This window comes from Anser cygnoides, chromosome 1 (genome assembly GCF_040182565.1).
Source record: "Anser cygnoides isolate HZ-2024a breed goose chromosome 1, Taihu_goose_T2T_genome, whole genome shotgun sequence".
Lineage (NCBI taxonomy): Eukaryota > Metazoa > Chordata > Aves > Anseriformes > Anatidae > Anser > Anser cygnoides.
Genome location: NC_089873.1, coordinates 203,401,739 through 203,421,877, shown reverse-complemented (window position 1 = coordinate 203,421,877; position 20,139 = coordinate 203,401,739). Strand labels below are relative to the sequence as shown.

General features: G+C 40.3%; 1 long non-coding RNA gene across 1 annotated transcript; it reads right to left on the bottom strand.

Annotated features, from left to right (window-relative positions):
• Window positions 1-4,598: 4,598 nt before the first annotated feature.
• LOC106034177 (uncharacterized) lies at window positions 4,599-6,542 on the bottom strand. Its single transcript, XR_001205843.3, has 3 exons — window positions 6,458-6,542; window positions 5,583-5,731; window positions 4,599-4,624 (listed from the first exon to the last, which is right to left on the bottom strand). It is a non-coding gene; the product is annotated as an uncharacterized lncRNA (long non-coding RNA).
• Window positions 6,543-20,139: the final 13,597 nt, after the last annotated feature.

The window sequence follows — 20,139 nt, the reverse complement described above, 5'->3', positions numbered from 1 at the left end:
AGGGGACATCGTCCCCAAAGAGTGACCTTGTCCCCAGAGGACGTCCTCTCCCCTGCAAAGGGTGTCCTCCTCATCAAAAGGCGTCTCTGACCCCTCAAAATGACCTGTCCAAAGGGAGTCCTCCTCCCCAAAGAGCGTCCTGCCCAAAGGACAGTCTCCCCTGCAAATGCCTCACCAAAAGGCATTGCCCACACAAATAGAATCATAGAATCATTAGATTTGGAAAAGACCTCCAAGATCATCTGGTCCAAACATCCCGCTATCATCAATATCACCCACTAAACCATGTCCCTAAGCACCATGTCCAACCTTTCCCTAAACACCCCCAGGAATGGTGACTCCACCACTTCCCTGGGCAACCCATTCCAATGCCATTCTCTCCTAAATGGAGTCCCCCTACCCAAAGAGCATCCTCATCCCCAAAGTGCCTCCTTCTCTCCAAAGTGCCTTGTCCTCCCCAAAGCCCATTCACCTCCCCAGACAGTATCTTTCCCCTGAAGGGCATCCTCCCCTGTAAAGGGCAATGTCATCTCTGGAGCCCCTGCCCCAAAATCCAAGCCAAGGCCTCCGCACTCAGAGAAGTCCTGGCAGAGAGGGACAGGCTGGCAGGCTTGGTCCCTGGTGTTATTTCAGGCAGGAGTCTTGCAGCTGTGGAGGACAAGGCCACTGGTCTACCACAGGTTTTAGCTGTACAAGGTGACTCAGGGTTTCCACACCAGCTGCACACTGTGGCCAGAAAACCACACAGCACCAGTCCTGCATGGGATGTGGGACCCCAGAAACCTGCGGCAGTCAACCCCAGCCCGTAGCCTGCAAAAATGCAGAAAAATCCCCCAGAAGGTGTAAGACTTAGTAACATGCAAATTCTTGCAGGTCCAGTGACCAGACTGTTTGCATAGCATGGGTGTTGTCAAAGGGCAGAGATGTTTCCACCAAACTGAGCCTCTCAGTGCAGCCCAGTGCATGTCTGAGTATGCACTTGAAGTGGCGCTTGTTTTGCTGCCTCTCCAGATTCAGGATGTACATACTTTCACATCCCCAAAGTTATACATACAACCAAGAAGGCTAAAGGACTCTCTGATGAGTAAATACACCCTAATTAAAAACAAAGTTATATAAAAAATAGCCTCTCTCAGGGGAACAATAAATGCCTATAGTACTGTGTTTGCTATGAAAATGAAGCACTAGCTTAACTACGGATGTAAATTTAAAATAATTTTGCTAAACTGGTATAAATCTCCATGATAGATACTCTTATTACTGATCTCAACAGTTTAGTTTTAAATCAGAATCATAGAATGGTTTGGGTTGGAAGGGACCTTAAAATCACACAGTTCCAACCCCTCTACAATGGGCAGGGACAAAACTTACTTCTGAGCTAAACTAGAAACATCCTGATTTTATTTAGCTATTTATTTTCATAATAGTTTAAATCAGGAGATTAGAAATAAGTCAATAAATTTTAACAGTTTCAAGCAATACGTTATTTTATGTCCATCCCTTTGCTTTTATGCCACCTTCTCAACCTTTTATGGAAGGATTCATTTAACATTTTATTGCTGACTCTTAGAACAACCAGCTAACATACGTTCATACTCAGGGTGATAAAGAGACAAAAGTTCATGTCATTTTGGGGGGGACAGTCTTCTGAGGATCTTGAAACATTGATTTGGTAGGAAAAGCAGGATTTCCTGTGTTACAGACAAGAAAACAAATGCTGTTTCACTTCACCGAGACTGCATTGGTCAATAATGTTATTATGGGTATTAAAAAGAGAGAGAGGTCTGAGCTTTTTTTTTTTAAAAAATTTGTTTTTTTTCAAAGGCAGCTACATTCTGCTGGACTTACCATATCACTGCATGTGCCTTGCCATTCCTGATGAAGCCTGACTAAGGAGAGGTGGCTACACAGTCTCTTTTCTTCACCAAAGATATATATATATATATATATATAAAGCTCTGTAATTTCCAAAAGAAAGCCAAAACTTCCCAGTAACTTTAGGAAACATCTGTTACAGTACTTCACATTATCTATGCAGGAGCAGAAAATGATTATGGTATCTTCACATCACAATGCTGGTTGGATGATCCTGTCCCATTGCATATGTACTGTACTTTGAACTTCAATTTTCAGTTTCATTTTATAGCCTCTGCAGGTTGCCATTGTACAAAAACATACTGATTTCACTTTAATTGCTTTGGAGTCGCAATAGATTATTGCACATAAAGCTTATTTTATATAATGTGGATGTAAAATCATCACTGAAACTGGGCAGAAGTGATTTAAATTCAGCCTGGCCTGTGCAGTTCACCCTGATTCTGTTCTTCAGGTGTAGTTTATTTTTGCCTTTTTGAGCAAAGGAAAGACTCCCTGTGCTTTGTCTCCAATAGTAATGCAGATTTAATTATTTCTGTGGGAAAAACTACTACCACCAACAAGCAAAAATAAAAGACAAAAAAACACTCTCCTCACAAGCACTGACAGCCCTGGTTTTGGCAGTGAAATACAGCCTTGAATTAGTACCCCTGCATGTGTCAGACACACAGGACTTTTTCTGTGTTTGGTCATGACGCTCAGGTAAGCTGCTCTCTTGAAAGAGAAATTATATCAAATCTGTTATAAGGCCTCTCAATTCTGTGTCCTAACAGTGTTACAAAACTCCTGAGACTGAGGGCAAAGTCACACAGAAGAGACCAAGCCAATGGAATGGTTTATTGCCTCCAAAGAGAGGGGCTGGGCTAGTAACCTGCTGACAGCTGCAGAATGCACCAATCTGTTTTGTAGGGTAACTGAAATCACCGTTGTGCAGCTCAAAACTAAGTATACAATCAAAATCCTGCAAGGGGAAAAAAAAAAAAAAAAGGCTTTCTTCTGGGTTAGGGAGTTGAATCAGCTCCACAAAAGATCCAGCACTCTCAAGAACTAGCCCAGGGGAACCCCACAGCCAGCAGCAATGGCATGGGGAAAAGCAAAGAGATTTTCCTTCAATGATAACATATGTGAAGATTAGCTCACCAGATATTGAATGCTTATAGTCAGAATTTGGGCCACAATGCTAAATTAAGCATTTATTTCTAGCTTGCCCCAATCCTGGCTGCTTTGACCTGTCACTGACTGTACAAGTCAAAGAGTTGTGTGACTATTTGTTGAAGTGATGTGAGGAAATGATTTGGCTGAAAATAATCTTGGAAACAAAAACCCCAGGTGTGGTTGTTATTCAGTCAGGTCAGTTCCCCAGGCTGGGAGCTAACCATGACCTGAGTGGTAATGAGCCATCCACAACTTTAAAGGAGAGAACATAAAGATTACATGCGTGGAGTGCTTCACAAAAAGCTAATGTTAGAGAAAACTGAAATGAAAAAGGATCCCTGTGCACAAAAGCCTATCCACTTATTTCAACTGTATCTGTCTAATTAAAAAATATCTCCTTGCCAACCCTGCTGCAATTTAGTTGGTGTATCATCACCCCCACTGCTGCTGAAGCTGTTAACACAGTATAACGGAACTAATTGTTAAAAATACAGAAGCTAAACATAACATGAGAATTCTTAATTAATTCGTTTGCCTGTTTTGGAAAGATGGAAGAATAAAAGTATTTTTATGATCCTATGCAGTCTTTGGTATTAACTCCTTACTGAGACTGTTGTTGCTGTTCTGCAGATGGTTCTCTGCAAGAGCAATGTCCTAATTACATGCTGATAAAAAGTGAAAAGCTGTACTCCGAGGCTCATTTTTCAGAGCATTAATTCATACATGATCATTATCTCACTATATAAAATCTGATTTTTTTTTTTCCTTTTTTTACTGCAGGGTACTTAAACCAGCTTAACAATATATTCTTTTATGCATGATTGGACTTCACAGTAAAACTAGAATCATAGAATCATTAGGGCTGGATAAGACCTCTAAGATCATCTGGTCCAACCATCACCCTATCACCAATGTAACCCACTAAATCATGTCCTTAAGCACCAGGTCCAACCTTTCCTTAAACATCCCCAGAGTGGTGACTCCACCAGCTTCCTGGGCAACCTGTTCCAATGCCTGACTACTTGTTCTGAGAAAAAAATTTCTCCTAGTTCCCAACCTGAACAACCACTGTTGCAACTTGAGGCCCTTCCCTCTCATCCTATCAATAATTATCTGCGAGAAGAGGCCAGCTCCCAGCTCTCCACAACTTTCTTTCAGATGCTGTTTACTTCACAGTAAAACTACACAGCCTTGCTTCTGGAGGTTTTTAGGAGGAGGTAGCTAATGCATTTATTTGTTGCACCTATAAATCTGTTTTGTTTTGATTTGCTTTGTTTTAAGTGAAGACACTTGCTCTGTGGAACAACTCAAACAGTTGCTAGCAATTACGGAAATTAATTTCACAAACAGAATTAGTAAGATGGGTTCTTGAGTGCGTATGTAATGAACATGGAGAGGGGAGTCACCAGGTCCCATATGCACTGACAAAGTTAGTAAACAACTGCCTTTTCCACTTTGTTGTGCTAGTTCCTTAAATTATATACATTACATTGTTACCTAAATTATACTCACCTTGAAGCTAACTCCATCTTCCAGCTTGATGGACAGCTGTGTGCCTAGGTCTAAATTCTAAATTCATTACTGAAACTTGTAGCTGACAGGGAAAAAAAAAACAGTTTTTCAGAAAGTTTGCCTTTTTTATTTCATGACTTATTCTGATGCAGTGATTAATAATAATAATAAAGCAGTGCAGAAGAACTCTTTTTAAATGATTCTTTTTAGAAACAGACAGTATATGTTCTCAAATCTATTTTATTATTTTCTTTATTGGCTCAAAAAGATGTGGTCAGAAAGATAACTTTTAAAGTACCACCACTATCCCAAGTCTAAGTAATAACAATCATATAAATAATAATGCTCACATAGGAACTTAGCAGAATCTGACTCAATGGTTTAATGTTTATGTGAACTCTGTTCACCAAGATTGCTGCTGAAGCACCCAAATTGTAGAAGGATGTCACTGAAGGCTGTTTTTTCCTGACAGCACACTGCAAGGACAAAAATCATAGTGGAATCTGATCCCATAAGTCAAATATAAATATCACCTCTTGGTACGTTTGTCTGGCTTTTGTCCTCTGATGACTTATTTTTTCTGCCAACTTTTTCTGAAAGATGACACACAGAATACTTGACTACACAGCTTGTGTGTGTGTGCATGCATATGCGTGTATAAATATATATCCCTTGTTCCTGGAAAAACATGTCTTGATTTAAGAGATGTTGAGGTTGCTCTACTGCTTAGAAAATTAGGAAATTTGGGTGGAAGCTTCCCAGATACTATTGCTTTGGTTATTTTAATGACTATTAAAATAACAATGCTCCTTCCATATTCACTAAAACACTATAAAATTATCCAACTAATTTTCCAATTAGTGCCGAATAACAGGAAATATTACTGTAATTACAAGCAACATGAAAACTGCATTATCTTCAAAACTGCTGCAAGCTCAGCAAGTTTTAATATAGAGAACCCAGTGTTTAGAGTTCTCTTTCTTTCAGGTATTTAAATCTTTAGAATATCGCAGCATATTGAAACATCAAGGAGGTGTTACCTGGAGTGAATGGGTACACTTTGGGGCAGCCAACTCCAGAAGACATGGCTGAGTTGCTGACAGTCCAGAAACATCTCCCCAGAGCACATCAAGCAAACACTGGAAGACGTAGGCTGGTACTGAGTGACCTCCTGGAAAGCCCTCCAGCCCTGCAAATCAAAGAAAAAACATGAAGAAGCTCATAAAATTACAGCAAACTTCTAAGATCTGCCTTCACAGAAAAGCAATTCCATTTTTTAGAACCATCACATGTTATATATAAACAGCCTCTCTGTCTGAATGCTTGATACACCTTAATCTTCAAAGGATTTTACAAACCTGAAATAATGAATTATCTACACATCCCTGTGGGTAAACACTTATTCTCACTATTAAGAACTGGAAAAAGAAAATAAGTTAAATTATCTAGAGGGTCTTGTGTGTCCTGCATTGTACCTGTAGATGTTACAATGCATGAGTCAAGTGGGAAATTGGATGGCCACAGAAAGTAGAAGTCCTGATGGCAATATCATCTCATGTTGAGATAAAGCAATAATAAACCTCCAAGGAGATCCACAATATTTAAGTTTTCCAATCAGCTTTCAAATCAGTAGACAATTAAAATGATAACACATTTCATGTTCCCAGGGTTTGTTTGCAGTTTGACATTAAGCTTTAGCTGATGTAATTGCACACTGCCAACACAAAGAACAGCCCTGCTCTGTCTCTTCCTTCCCCTCCCTCCAGGCCCAGCTGGTACTTTTGGGACATTCCAGGCATCAGAGACCGAGCAGCTGCAGGTAAGCTAGGTGACCAGGCAAAAAAAAATAATAATAACTCATCCTCCCAGAAAGGAGTATTTTATCCACAACATCACCTCTCTGGATGACACTAACCTGTGGCCAGACGTCTGCTGGGTCTGACAGAAGGCAGGAGCTGGAGGAGAGGAACAGCAGCACCTCATCTCTACACTCACAGCAGTGGATTTGTTGCAGTGCTCAGCTGCACTCTGTTACAGGCCTAATTAATTTGTGACCTAACCCACTTCTCCCAGGCTTCTGGCATAGTTTCTTATTCTGAGGCACAAGTCAGCAATATGCTAAAAGCACTGATTTGCACCAGACAAAAAGATCATCTATTTGGTTCTCTCCTGAGAAGGGGTATATGCTCCAACACTGGAAGGCAAAACCCCAATTGTTTTTTGTGCCATGCACTTGAACGCTGCCTCACTGGATAACGCAAAGTTTGGTCGTGGCACACAGGTCCTCCGTGCATGTGACTTCTGGGAGCTCTGATCATCCAGGAGGATGTTACTGGTGCTTGCCTTGTCTGGCTGAGCTCCCTCAAAAATGGGTGACAAAGACGTATTCAATATAGCTAGGGTGGCTACAGTCCTTGGAGCATGTTTCCTGGGCAGGTGGAAAGGTATTTCCAAAGCACAGCAAGCCATCGCTGCCTAGTAGGAGATGAGGGCACCCGTAAATTGCTCCTATGCTTTATCAACTGCCGAAATAAAAATGAAGAAGGTAAGCTCCCACTCAAATGCCAGTTCTTCTGTTTGTTGCTAAGCAGAGCTGCCTGCAAACCACAAAATAAAAGTAAATAAATAATTAAAATCCAGTCCTATATTGGGCACACTGCTGCCTGATGAAGAATGAAGAACAAAAAGACATTCACCATGGCAAGCGCTTAGCAGATATCCTTTCTATTATTGCTATTTGCAACACATCTGAAGTCCTGCCTAGTTTTAAAGCAAGGCTGCACAGGGTGAATATGCATACAGAAGTGTGTGGTGTGGCCTCAAAGCCAAACATCGGTTACACACCGTGAGTACCAAAGAGCCATGTGCATATGCCAAATATACATTATTGCTTTTCTACCCTGAGTTTTGAAAACAAACACTGTATTCTTTTTATCTTTTATTTTTCTTTTATTCCTTCCCTTGTTACTACAAGCTGCCTTGTGCATTTTACAGCTGATGCATTTTAAGTGTCAAGAGCTTGTCAGTTTGTAGCACTTTTCCTGAAGTGCTGCCAGCCCTAGATGTTCCATTTTTCCATCAAACCTGAAGGTTTGTAGGAAAAAAAAAGTAATGTATTCTCCCAAAAATCTCTTTAATTGCCTTCCTGTTTATCACCAATTTCAGTCTTTAATTGGTTTTCAGTCCTTTGACATCAGAGCCATGAAGAAGTGGAATCTGTCTCGGACTCTTTCTCTTTCACCTTGTTTTAGATATGAAATGAAAAAGCTTTTTATCTGAGGCCATTTATCAGCTCATTTGAGGCACAGATGCAATCAGACTTCAATCCCAATTGCTGGTTTTGCAAATGCACTTTGGTTGCCTCAGTTTGAAGGAGATAAAGAAGATTTTTTTATCAGCTCTGCCAATCACTCCTAGCATCTAGGCACTTGTGAAATACAGGACATGCTGCTACTGGTATTAATGCACTGGGAGAGAGGACACCAGAGATGAAGATGTGGGTGATCAGAAGCCAAATGGTTGCTGGCAGAGCAGATGGGCACGTACTGGCCAGGTCAAAAGTCACTTCGGACATTTGAAGAAGGCTCCTAACCTGGAAGCAGCTGGGTTATTGCAAAGAAGGGGGGGAAACGGAGTGACTCTAAGGTGGAGCACAGTAAAGGATTATAAATTGCTGTGATTGCCATGGCCCAGACTGAGCTCTGTGGCCATGGGCGTATCTCCAGTCCTTTCAGAATAAGTAGGCATGTATATGAAACATATTAAGAGTACTTTAAGGAGCCTAATTTAGGCTGCTGTTTTGAATTGCCTTTTGAAAAATCCTCCCTCTTTCTCTTGCCACTGTTTTCAACAGTGGGAACCTAAGGAAACTAACGTACTCCAGCATGTTTAAAATTACCTGTTTTCTCAGTGATGCTAAACTAAAGAAATAACAGCACTGAGCTGTTCATTTCTTTTATGCAGTACTCTGATCTTTCTTTAAAGAGACCAAAGTTTCTCTTCAGAGAAAATCTTAACTGAGTTAGTGTTGGCTTTAATAGAATGAATTGAGTATCAGAAGCTGCTGTTCCTGTTTTTAATCTATAAAGCCACAGTTAGCTGTCTTGAGTCTATCTCATCTTTAAAAATGAGGCGTTTAGCTATGAATAAATTTGAGAAACTTGCACTAAGCCATTCAGTGCATATTCATTCATTTCTCAATAAATAAATAAATAAATAAATGAAATTTTTCCATCATTTACAAATATAATTTTGTAAAATACAATTAACAAAACCATTATATCCAAGATGCTTAAAGAAATCTACATTTAATTTGGGATGCCTTAAACCATGCTAATTCTCTGTGATTGCATCACAACCATCTTTTAAACAGCAGAACCCAAATACCAAATACACATGATTTTGTACATCATCCACATTTATAGGGATGCTTTTATTTCTTTAAATGCAGAATTACAAGAATGAGTTGTCTCATGATACTATGAATTGGAACAACTACTTTGTGTAGAGTGAGATAACTAACAGGAGGTAAAGGTGTTCTGCTCTGATTGAAGTTGTCATAAATACAAAATACAGCAAAAAAAAGCACAAGAAGACTGTCTTTAAAAATCAACATTTTTTATTGGGGGGGGGGGGGAGGGAGAGAATGATGGATCAGGGGAGGCTCAGGGGCTCCAAATTTGAGCTTCTTTTCCAACTCATGTCAGTTGTGTGACTCTCATGGAGGTGGACATTCATGTTTTGTTGAAAGGAGATAGGTGAGATCTGCCCTCACGTATCTGCACTGCCGCTTAATCTTAATCACTACAAAACAGATGCACTGCCCACACTGAACTAGACCTTTTCTTCCTTTTGCTTAGCATTTGCTTTTTTAGAAACAGAGGCAAAAATGGTAGTTGTTTTCTTTTTTCTTTTTCTTTTTAAGCAATTTTCTGCCAGTAGTTGGAGTCACATGTCAAAGCAACATCTGGGCCTTAAAAATTAAAAACTTCTGTCTCCATCTACCTCCACTTTTTCTTCCTCTTCCGTTCAAGTTATTTTGTTTCTGTGTTCTGTATTCTGTGTTATTTCTTTCCTCTCTTTTATTTATTTATTTATTTATTTTTATCTTGCTATTCTCAGTTTTTCCCTTCTCATTTCCCCTTTGATTCTCCTCTGCTTGTTCCCTCTTGCAAGCAATTTTTACTTTATTGAAAACAATACCAGACCTATTACATAGCTGCAGGGCTCGCTTGCATTAACCTTAAGATTGCCTCACACCTCTCTGACTGTTCTTCGCTATGTCTTTGCTATGTCTTTGCTATGCTAAGTTCTTTGCTATGTCTTTGTTTGCTCTCTCCATCTATTGTCTCTAGTTATCGTCTTGTCTGGTGCCTGGATAATAATAGGGGGACACAGAACAAGGGAGCTGGGTCTCATTCTTTATTTTGTTTTTGTACAGAAGCTACCCTAGTGGGGTCCTACAGCTTCTAGGTACTGTTGCAATATAAACAATGCATTATTTTAAATAAAAAAAAAAATCTGGAAGTTGTAAATACAATTTTTATGGTTATCTTCATGCAAGTCTGCATATGTCAAAGCAGGAAAAAGAGGCTTCTCTAATACTGAAAATCTTCATTTTCTACAGATTTTAGCCTTGCAGGCCTAATTATTTTCATAGTGATTGTGTTCCTGTGTTGATCCACTTTCAACGCAGAAAGACTTGCATGGCATCACATAGTGGAAACCCAGCAGTGTCCTCTGGAGACATGCAGCGATGTTACTTTCACCTACATTGGACAGCTTCTAAGACAGCAGTGCTGAAATAGGAGGAGAGGAATGAGGCCTGAAGCACTGAACAAATCCCAGCACGTTTTCTTTGTGTCTAACCTCCATTTTATATCAGTGTAAACTGATGCACGAAGCTACAACCAGGAGCAGTGCCCTGCACATCTGTTTCAGAGACAGTACAGATCCGTCTCTCACTGCCTCACAGTGATCACTTTGGATGAGAAGTTGGAAAATGCAGAATGCATTCATGCAATCCTGAAGTAATTACCTTCCCAGAAACCTGGGGAAGATGCTGGAGAAAACATCTTCCAGGCTTGGATTAAATATCGCTTGATTCATAGACAACCAAGATGATGATGACTTCAGTAAGGTAATTCCAAGACCAAAACAGATATTGTTACACATGAGTACAGTGGTGAAAAATGACCTTTTCTGAACACTGACACTATTTTACAAAGGATGGAGATTTTTGCTGTGAGTATGTATGAAACCAAGCCTTTCTTAAATTCTGTGGACATAATTTCTGTTTCTTCACCGGGCCTGTCCTGTACATCAGGATCCCCATCAGTTTTCCTAGTCATTGAAGTAGTGAGGCATGATTGTCATTCTCCTCAGACAGTCCACGATATTGCTGACAAAAACTGCTCAATGGCTATGGAAAGGGCACTAACAGATTTTGATATTGTTTGGAATAATTTGGAATAAAATTCCTTGGATTGGGAGAGAAAATCCTTTGTCTCCTCTGACCTGTAAAACACTCCTTAGCACCTACTCAGGCAGTACCAACACCTACTGAAGGAGACACCAGCCAGACAGTGCCTCACCCACAAAGGTACTCAGTGTGCCAGAGCTCTCGGGACATGCACAGGACACGAGGACTTGCCTAAGCACAGAGCTGGCATTGCACTACTGCTCTCTGCATTTCATATCAGCCACTATTATGAAAATTAACTCTATCCCAGCTGAAACCAGAACAATATCCAGACTGAATATCTTCTGTTGTCTCTCACCTGTGTACCATGCACCACTGAGAAGAGCTCGACTGTGTTTTTGTGATGACACGAGGGAAAGACCTTCAGCGCTGTAACAAGGCAATGAAAACATAAGATGTAGCTGCAAGCAAACACATGGGACATATGATGCTTGCTTGATAAAGAATTGCAGTCACCTCTTTACCCTATGGGCTGGGGCAGGTTAGGTGCAAAAAGAGACTGTGAGAGGTCATAGAATCATTCAGGTTGGAAAAGACCTCTAAGATCATCTTGTTCAACCTTTAAGCTACTATTAAAGTCCACCACTAAAACATGCTATTAAGTTCTACATCTACATGTTTCTTGAAGACTTCCTGGGCAGCCAGTTCCAATGCCCCACAACTCTTTCAGTAAATAAAGTTCTTCTAACACCCACTCTAAACTTCCCCTGGCCCAACTTGAGGCCATGTCCCCTTGGTTTATCAGTTGCATAGGTCTTGTGAGCTTTAAAGAGTCCTGAAATGGCCTGAGAACCTGGGAGAGCAATCAGCCTTCCTTCCACTGAGCTCTGCAAGTGTATGCCCTGATGACATCCTATGGACTGGAGAGAGCTCTCTGTGATGCTGGGAATGGCTGTGAGGACACAACACAGCCCTGACCTATACCTGACTGCTGGCACTGCTCCTCTTTTTGGGGCACTGTTGAGTGTAGCACACTCCTGAAGCCCAGCTCTCAAGGATCAGCTGAAATAACAGTCTGTGGTTGTCAGAAGTGAGCAGACTTGTGTGGTCAGCGCAAAAGCCTCTGCTTTCTGGAGTATAGTGTCAGCCTGGCAGGATTATCTTGTGTGTGCTGCTTTGCTTTGTGGCGTGCCTGGGTGGAGGGGATGTTATGTCCGCGTTGCCACCGCTCTCCGTGTGACAGCAAGTGCTATCAGCTTTGTGTGTTTGAGAAAGGAAAGGTCAAACCTCCGTGTGACACAGCTTTAAGAGGAAGAAAGAAACCCTGGCTGGGAGAGGTTTGTACTGAGATCAGCAGCAGTGGCCACAGAGAATCTGCAGCTGTTTTGCAAGCAGCACCCGGCTCTCCCCCAGCTCTGGGGCGATGTTTCTGCCCCAAGGCTGTCCTCCCCCAGGCACGGGAGAGGCAAAGTGCAGTCCCTGCCCTGCTCTCTCCAAAGGCTTATCTACAGCAGAAAGGCTTGAATACTTCTGTGTACTCCATTTCATAAAAATTCACGACACTCCTGTCCAAAGAAATGTCAAGCAAGTGTCAAGTGATCACATCATTTCTTTGGTAACCTTCAAAAGGAGACAGAAGAGTTTACTCTGCACTTTCCAAGTGTGAAGTGCCCATTCATTGCTCTTCACGCTTGTTCTTGTGTTTCTCTACTTGTTTCTCTACTTCCTGACTTTGCAGCCTCTCCCACTTACATCGTCTTTTCCGGGCAGATAGGTCCCTGTAGCAAAGAGCTGTTGCAGGGTGTGCAAGGGTAGCAGATCTCGTTGCAAATTGGTGCTAAACTGAGATACTCAAAAATATGGGATGTCTGTGTGAAATATTATATTTAAGCAGTCAGGATGGCTTTTACCATGATCGCTCGTTACCTACTAGGGAGGATTTGTTAATTATTAGCATTAAAAGCTAAAATCTATGAAAAAAATGGTTACCCCAGTGCTTGCCTTCATTTTAGGAAGATCACAAGAGAAGAAGAAATTTGATAGCCAGTCAGACATATACTGATTGAGCAAGAGCCTGCCTAGGCAAACAAGTATATTGCAAACTAAGGGCTTCCTCATAACTAGTTTTGCAATACATTTAATGTGGGTTATCCAGGAGAACAATAAATTTAATGTTTTCACTTCTCTTATTTCCCAGCCAATGGTTGTGTTGTGAGTTTTGTTTTCAAGTGGGTATGAAAAAGCAAAATTAGAAGAAACAGAAATATATTATAAATTAACTCCTTTACTGGTCATCATAATTTTGCTGGCTATTCTCTTACAGCTGTGATTTTGAGGTGGTGGTTGGGTTGTATATCCTGCCTAACTTGCCTGTGTACAGAGCTCATTACATCTCTGCAGGGAAGAGTCAAGGTCTGAGAGATTTCATGAGGCACCAAATGAAGAAAACCAGGAAACTCCATAAGGGTGAAACAAGAAAAAAACAACATTTTTTTTTCTTAAACATAACCCTCAAAGATGTTTGATGACTGACTGTTACTATCTTGACGGAATCTAGATTCTACAGGTCAACCATTGTGCCCAGATAACTCCTCACCTAAAAAGATATTTGAGACAAATAACAGGTAGGAGAAAAAAGGAAAAAGATAAAGGTTTGGGTTCTGACATCTCACTGGGGTTACCATGGTGGTATCTCAGCTGAGCTGGCAGGACAGAGCATGTACTCTACATGTGTCCAGCACATGCAGTACAGCCTTGCTAGACCACAGCCTGGCACACTAGCTGAGGCTGCGGGTTTACAGGTAAGTTACCCAACTTACTTGGAGGAGGTTTGCCATGAGGATCTGGGAGAGCTCATCACTTTGGAACTAGTTTAAAGCTTCCAGACAAATGTGAATCCAAGCATGTTTTCATAGATTTGATGTTTAACATAGCTCTCTTTCTCAAGAAAGGAGTGCCTATAAGAAGTGTGTTTTGTCCTAAAGTAGTCAATAACAACACTATGCATTTTTCTCTCCCTAAAAAAAATGTTGTTCCAATAACAAAAAGGCTTAACTGATACTGAGTGATACTTGATACCTGAATTCCTGAGTTTTCTAAATAAATTTCAGAGATGACATTGAGAAACACATTGATGTTTATGATCTTTGACAGTCCCTTCCAACTGAACTATTCTATTCTATTCTATTCTATTCTATTCTATTCTATTCTATTCTATTCTATTCTATTCTATTCTATTCTATTCTATTCTATTCTATTCTATTCTATTCTATTCTATTCTATTCATGGAGGATTCCCCGTGGCTTGTGGGCTCTGGCTGAAGTGATGTTCCTCTGCCTGACCTCAGATGTCCTGTTGCTCTCTGTTTCACGAGAAAAGCCTGGCACATGCAACACTAAAACTAAAAAAAAAGTGTGGTGCCAGTGTGGTGCCAAGCACTGTTCAAAAGACTCAGGCAAAGCAGAGCACATGGGGTTTAAAACACCATCTTCTGACTGTGGAGAGAGCTGCTGCTGAAAGGGACTAAGCAACAACTCATGCTGCAACACCCACTCGCTTTGTGTTCTCAGCTTGCAAAGAAGCAGCTCTCCTCACCTAGCAGCTTGGCTGGACAAAGTCTGGTAGGGTAACATTAAGTTAACATTTGTGGCATGTGTGGGTGGAAGCACAGGGACTTGGAATCACTCATTACCACAGGGAAAAAGTTCTCACTATGAAGACTCTCAAAGCCTTTTTTTTTTTCTTTTTTTCTTTTCTTTTAGTGCTCAGAAAAAAAGATAATTCTGTAACAATATTAATTCTGAGAATTTCTGAATTTATTTCATGCAATCTTTCCAGAAGGTTTTATAATCAGACAATTTTGGCAGGATGTTTGATCAAACAGGAACATAGAGATGCAGTATGCAAGGAAGAAGAATCTAAGCTATTTATAGTAGACCATCTGAACTCTTTCTAGTGATACATGAAAGCAAGTAATTAACCTCTTCCCTGGATTGTTATTTCTCTTTCTAGTGATTCCCCTTCCCTGGCATGAAGGTTAACAGAAGATGCTTGTTTTGTTTGAGTGTTGTTTTATTTTACAGGGAAAAAAAAAAATATACAGTACTTGTTAGGCAAAAATCTTTTGGTCTGGATGCTCTGATGCTTTTTCCTTTCACCAGCGCAGAAAGACTATGAAATAGTGATCTACAGAGATTTTGCATCCCTATTGCTCAAAAGCAGAAACAAAAGACAACATGAGTTTTGGGTACCTGATGCAAAGGATTAGGTGTGAAGTATCCTGTTGCTGCCCTGCTGGTTTACCCCCATCTTGTTTTTGGGAAGTGTCAGAGGGCTGTGTGCTTGTGCCATGCAGTTCATGGACTTTGTTGAGAAGGTCTCAGTGTCCTGCTTGGTGCTGGATCTTTGTCTCATGGAGATGGAAGAGATCACCACTTATGGGTCTTGCTGACTTCTGGGGTACTAAAAATGTACACTAGTTGCTGATGCCACAGTGCAGCTGACAATTTAAATATATTTCAGTGGTTTTATTTCCAGAAAGGAAAATGAACATATGCTTTTCTAAAGAATGAGCTGCCAGCCAAGACATTCATGACAAAATGATCTAGTTTTCAGATAAAATGGGCCTTAATGAAGCAAGAATCATTAGGGTTTTCGAAAATGAATTGGAGATAAAATCTCATGGGATTTCTTCCTCCTTTGAAGTGTTCATGCAATTCTCATTCACAAGTGAGAGCTACACAAACCTGGCAGGCAGATGAGTTTAGCAGAGCACAGCTTCCATGGCAACTCCATATGTAGGGTCTTAGTCTGCATGCTCCTCCTCCAGTGACACACTGGTAACATTGAGTGGCACAGGTGACAAGCATCCTTGAACATGAAATGCATTTTCTATAAGGGCTCTGATTCTCCTGTCAGCTGGACACAGCAGCACCCACAGCTCAGTAGAAGAGTCCTGGGAGATCTGTACACTACAGAGTCCCTGCCATGACCTCTACTGTACGATTTCTATGGACTTACATATAGCTAAATAAAGGATATTGCATGTTCAGAGTCATATTGTATCCTTACTCAAAACATGGAAGCCTGTGGAAGGATTAGCTTGTAGTGAAGTCACCTAATTTGGACAGATGGGGGAAGGGATCAGTGGAAGAAAGAAGTCTGAGCTGGTGGATAGGCCACAGAATTCACACATGACTGTAGACAATTTGCACATAAGCACCTGAGTTTGCCATTTGTGGAGCTGGGCAGTACTTTATCATTTTGTTTCATCAGGGCAATGATGAGAGTATAGATCGTGTGATTGTAGAGAGGCTGTTGTAGGTGTTCCTTAATAGGAAAAAATAGATAGAGGAATGTGATGTCTTCATATTTCTTGAAAGCCAAAAGGTTCACCCCAAATGCATATTAAGATACCAAAATCATATTCATCCAGCTGCAATCCAGCCCGTTACCCACAAATCCCAGAGACAAATCCTAGCATTTAGTCTGAGCGCCCAAAGAGCCAAGCTGCTTATATTCATGGCACCTCTGGTAGTCAGCTCCATTCAACACTGTTCATAGATTTTCCTGAGTTACCTATTTGTTTTTCAAGCAGCATTTAACTGTTTTCTGACTGTGTTCAACTGTTCTCTGACTGTGCTAACATAAAAGATAATGAAAACTAGTCATTCACCAATGTTTCATGAATATACATGAGACTAACTGCACATAAAATATTACTTGGAACCTGACAACTGCCTTCATACATGCTGATGATCATTGTGTTGTAATAGCAGAGACTGAAGAAAGGAACAAGTAGTAAGCTTTAAACAGGAAGTAAAGATCAGAGCTTTATTAAAGTAGCTTTACAAAATCTGTGTTTAGTAGCAAACTGGACAAAAAAACAAGGTAATTGCAACCATAGAGCAAATGTAATAAGTAAGTTAGTGTTTCTTTTTCAGATAGATTTACTGGTTTTGTTCAAAAAAGAAAAGAAAAAAAAAGTGATGCATGTGTCCTACAAACCCTGCATTTACAGTCAGTAAATCTAATTACATGGAATATTGCTCCTCAAGTTCAAATGACTTTAGAATAAGCAAAGACAGTTAGCTAACTAGCAGCCAGGATACAGAAAAAAATCTCTGAGCTGAGGCAGTCAAACCGCAGCATAGTGCCTTGTGACTGCAGGAGGGTGATTAACTCTTGATTCACTGTTCTGAGATGAGCAGGCAGCAACCACTTCCTCTTGAAGAGTGTTGATATTGCAGTGTACTGCCTTCAGGCAAAAAGTATGTATCTTGCATGCTTTCCCAGACATTTGCTCATGTCTCTTACACTGATTCTGCTCATACACTGATATTTAAGAACTGCTTTCTTAACTTTATCATCAGATACAGAACTTGACATACTGCTGGCAGCTGGTTGCATGTCCACTCTAAGGAATTTGCTGCCTGTAATTTTGATGAGGAATAACCATTAACAAAATGGGGAGATATCTGTACATTATTTTTTTTATTTTTATTTTTTTGCTAGTGTATTACTAACCACACGGTAAATACCAGATTGTACGAAGCTTCAAGCTTATGTGTTAAATGAGGTACATAAGCTAGTAAGCTAGTATGTATTCCTACCCTTTGTCAGTGGAGAAGAAACCAACAGACAACAACCTGGATCCTAGCATTTGGAGGTTGTTGACTCAGAGGAACCCATGGGTGACCATGTGCCTAACTTGAGTACATAAATTAAACTATCTCTACTACTAAATCAATTATTTATTGCTAACTTATTTTCACTTTGTTTGGGCATGGCCTTCTCTTTAGAAGGTCTTGAGGGCAGCTAGTTGGAATGATCAAGAGCAAGCACAGGGACAGAGGTAACCAGCTGCAGAAACCATTTATGTCCAGTGCTTCAGCTTGTTTGGGGGAATTCTGATTTAGCAGCCCAAACGTGCTCACAGGTGCCTAAAGATGGGTGGGACTGATTCAGGGTTCACTACCCTATGGGACTGGAACATTTATCTAGGTGCAACATTTGCAAATATCTTCCTCAAGGTCCTTTTTCTTCTCATTGAACTCCACAAACGGTGCTAATGAATGCAGGATGGTCTACCCATCAAATCTATTCCAGGGAGATTTCTAGGACACCTTTTTCTAACTCCTAAGAATACTAATAGGTATTCAAGATAAGGAAATAACTGCAATGGACCAAAGGCTCTTTAAAAGTGTGTGTCCTGTGTGGGCAATGCAGAGGTGGTACCTCCAATTGTGTTGTCAAACTGTGAATAGCACAGGTCACCCTTGAAGGTCTGATTTCATGATTATTGATGCTGTTTCTGCTGGACCAGGCAGCAGAATATAGTGCACATAGTCACACTGGTGTGAATCAGCCCAAATGCGTGTTTTGATGGCTTTTTTTTTTTTTTCTTCCCCACTCAAAGCCTTCTGGTACAAAATTAGCCTACCAACATTTTGTGAAAATATATAGGTGGAAGAGTTTCCATTCTTTCAAGCCTGAGGCTGTGACGGTTATCTGATAATAGGAATCTCATTGTCTCATTGCTGTCTTCACATGACCTGCAACCACAGTTCAAAGAAAGGAGGAACACAGAAGTGACAAACAGTGAAAGAAGAGCAGTGAAAGAACAAGTCCTAATTGGTGGTTTCACTGCCAGCTAAAAGTGATTTTATTGTTCACTCATGTCTCTTTTGTTACTGGTTTCCATCACGTGTTTTTGTCAGTTCTAAATCTTGCCCCCCAAAAGGGCAAAGTGCAACTAAAATCTTATCTTGTGATGTCAGGCAGCTTCATGACTTTGCATTAGAATCTTTCTCAAGATTAACTTATCTTTACCCTGCTGAGGGGCCCAGTTATTCCCCTTTTTGTTGTTGACTTTTAAAACTAATTCTCCCCACTTGTTTCATTTATTTTGAGTTTAAATCCTAGAAGCTGGTAATTGTTATTATACACACTTCAAGTCTTACACATTGATGACCAAAACCAGCCAACCAAACAAAAAAGCCCACCAAACATTAAAACACATCATTCTGAAGAAAATCCCCAAAATACTTATTTTAAAAGTAAACAAAACACAACTTATTCGTTGTTATGTTTTAGCAGTGAAAAACATATCTGTAAAACTTAGTTGCAAGGTGTTTCTGAAGTGTTTTTCCTGACACTCCAGGCACAGGTGATTCAGTTTGACTTGACATGAAGAGAGTTTTCAGTTATTGCTACATCTCTAGCTCGCTCAACCAGAATAGCATTGATTGATCAGATGGTCTCACCTAGTATTTGTAACAGAGGACACTGAGAAAAGAATAGGGTACCAGACGGAGATGGCATCATCAGAACCTCACCCTGCACAAATCGTATGTTTCTGTGCATTTTAGAACTGAGCAATGTTCAGATCAAGTAAACAACACAGTGAAAGGCTAGGATCTCGTGGATCTGTTCCTGTCTCTCCTCTAAATCTTGCTTGTCATTGCTCCAGATTCCCAGCTGTAAGAGAACAAAATAATCACTGATTAAATATGATGCTGTGAATGCTCATGAGTTGGTTAATTTATATAAGTCACATGATTAAATCAAAAGGTCTTTTATTTGTGATGTGATATTTTTATTTTTTTTTATTTGTTGTCTTTCAAATAGAAACTTCTACAATAAGCTGAAAAATAAGCAATAGATGCACACATATGTTTAGAGGAAATATTCATCCACAAGTCCTGAATAAGAATGTCTGTCATGTTTTGTAAGGAGAAGTACAGATTTGCCCTCCAGATACGTTGATTTGCATTAATATATTGTTCCCCTGAGATAAATGTTTGTTTGCCTGATTATCCTAATGATAGCTACACAGACAGTGTAGCCACTTGTAGCCACATGTAGCCACCCCATGTTTATTGTCTGAGAGATCTTGTAGTGCCAAAGGAAACAGAGGCCTTTGCTAGAAAGTGAAAACTGCATCACAATAATATTTAAAATATTAATTATGTTTTAGACAGAGTTTGCAAATACTTTCCTAGGAAGACTGTCTGACTTGGGAATTCATTTGGGATCTCTTCCAGGATGCTAGGCTGAGGAAGAAAGTGACACCCTAGTAGGAAGTAGGATTGTGTCAGATACCAGTCAGAAAATATTAGTTATGCAGCTAATAGAGTTATGAAAAATCTGTTCTTTCACCTAAAACCTCAAATCAT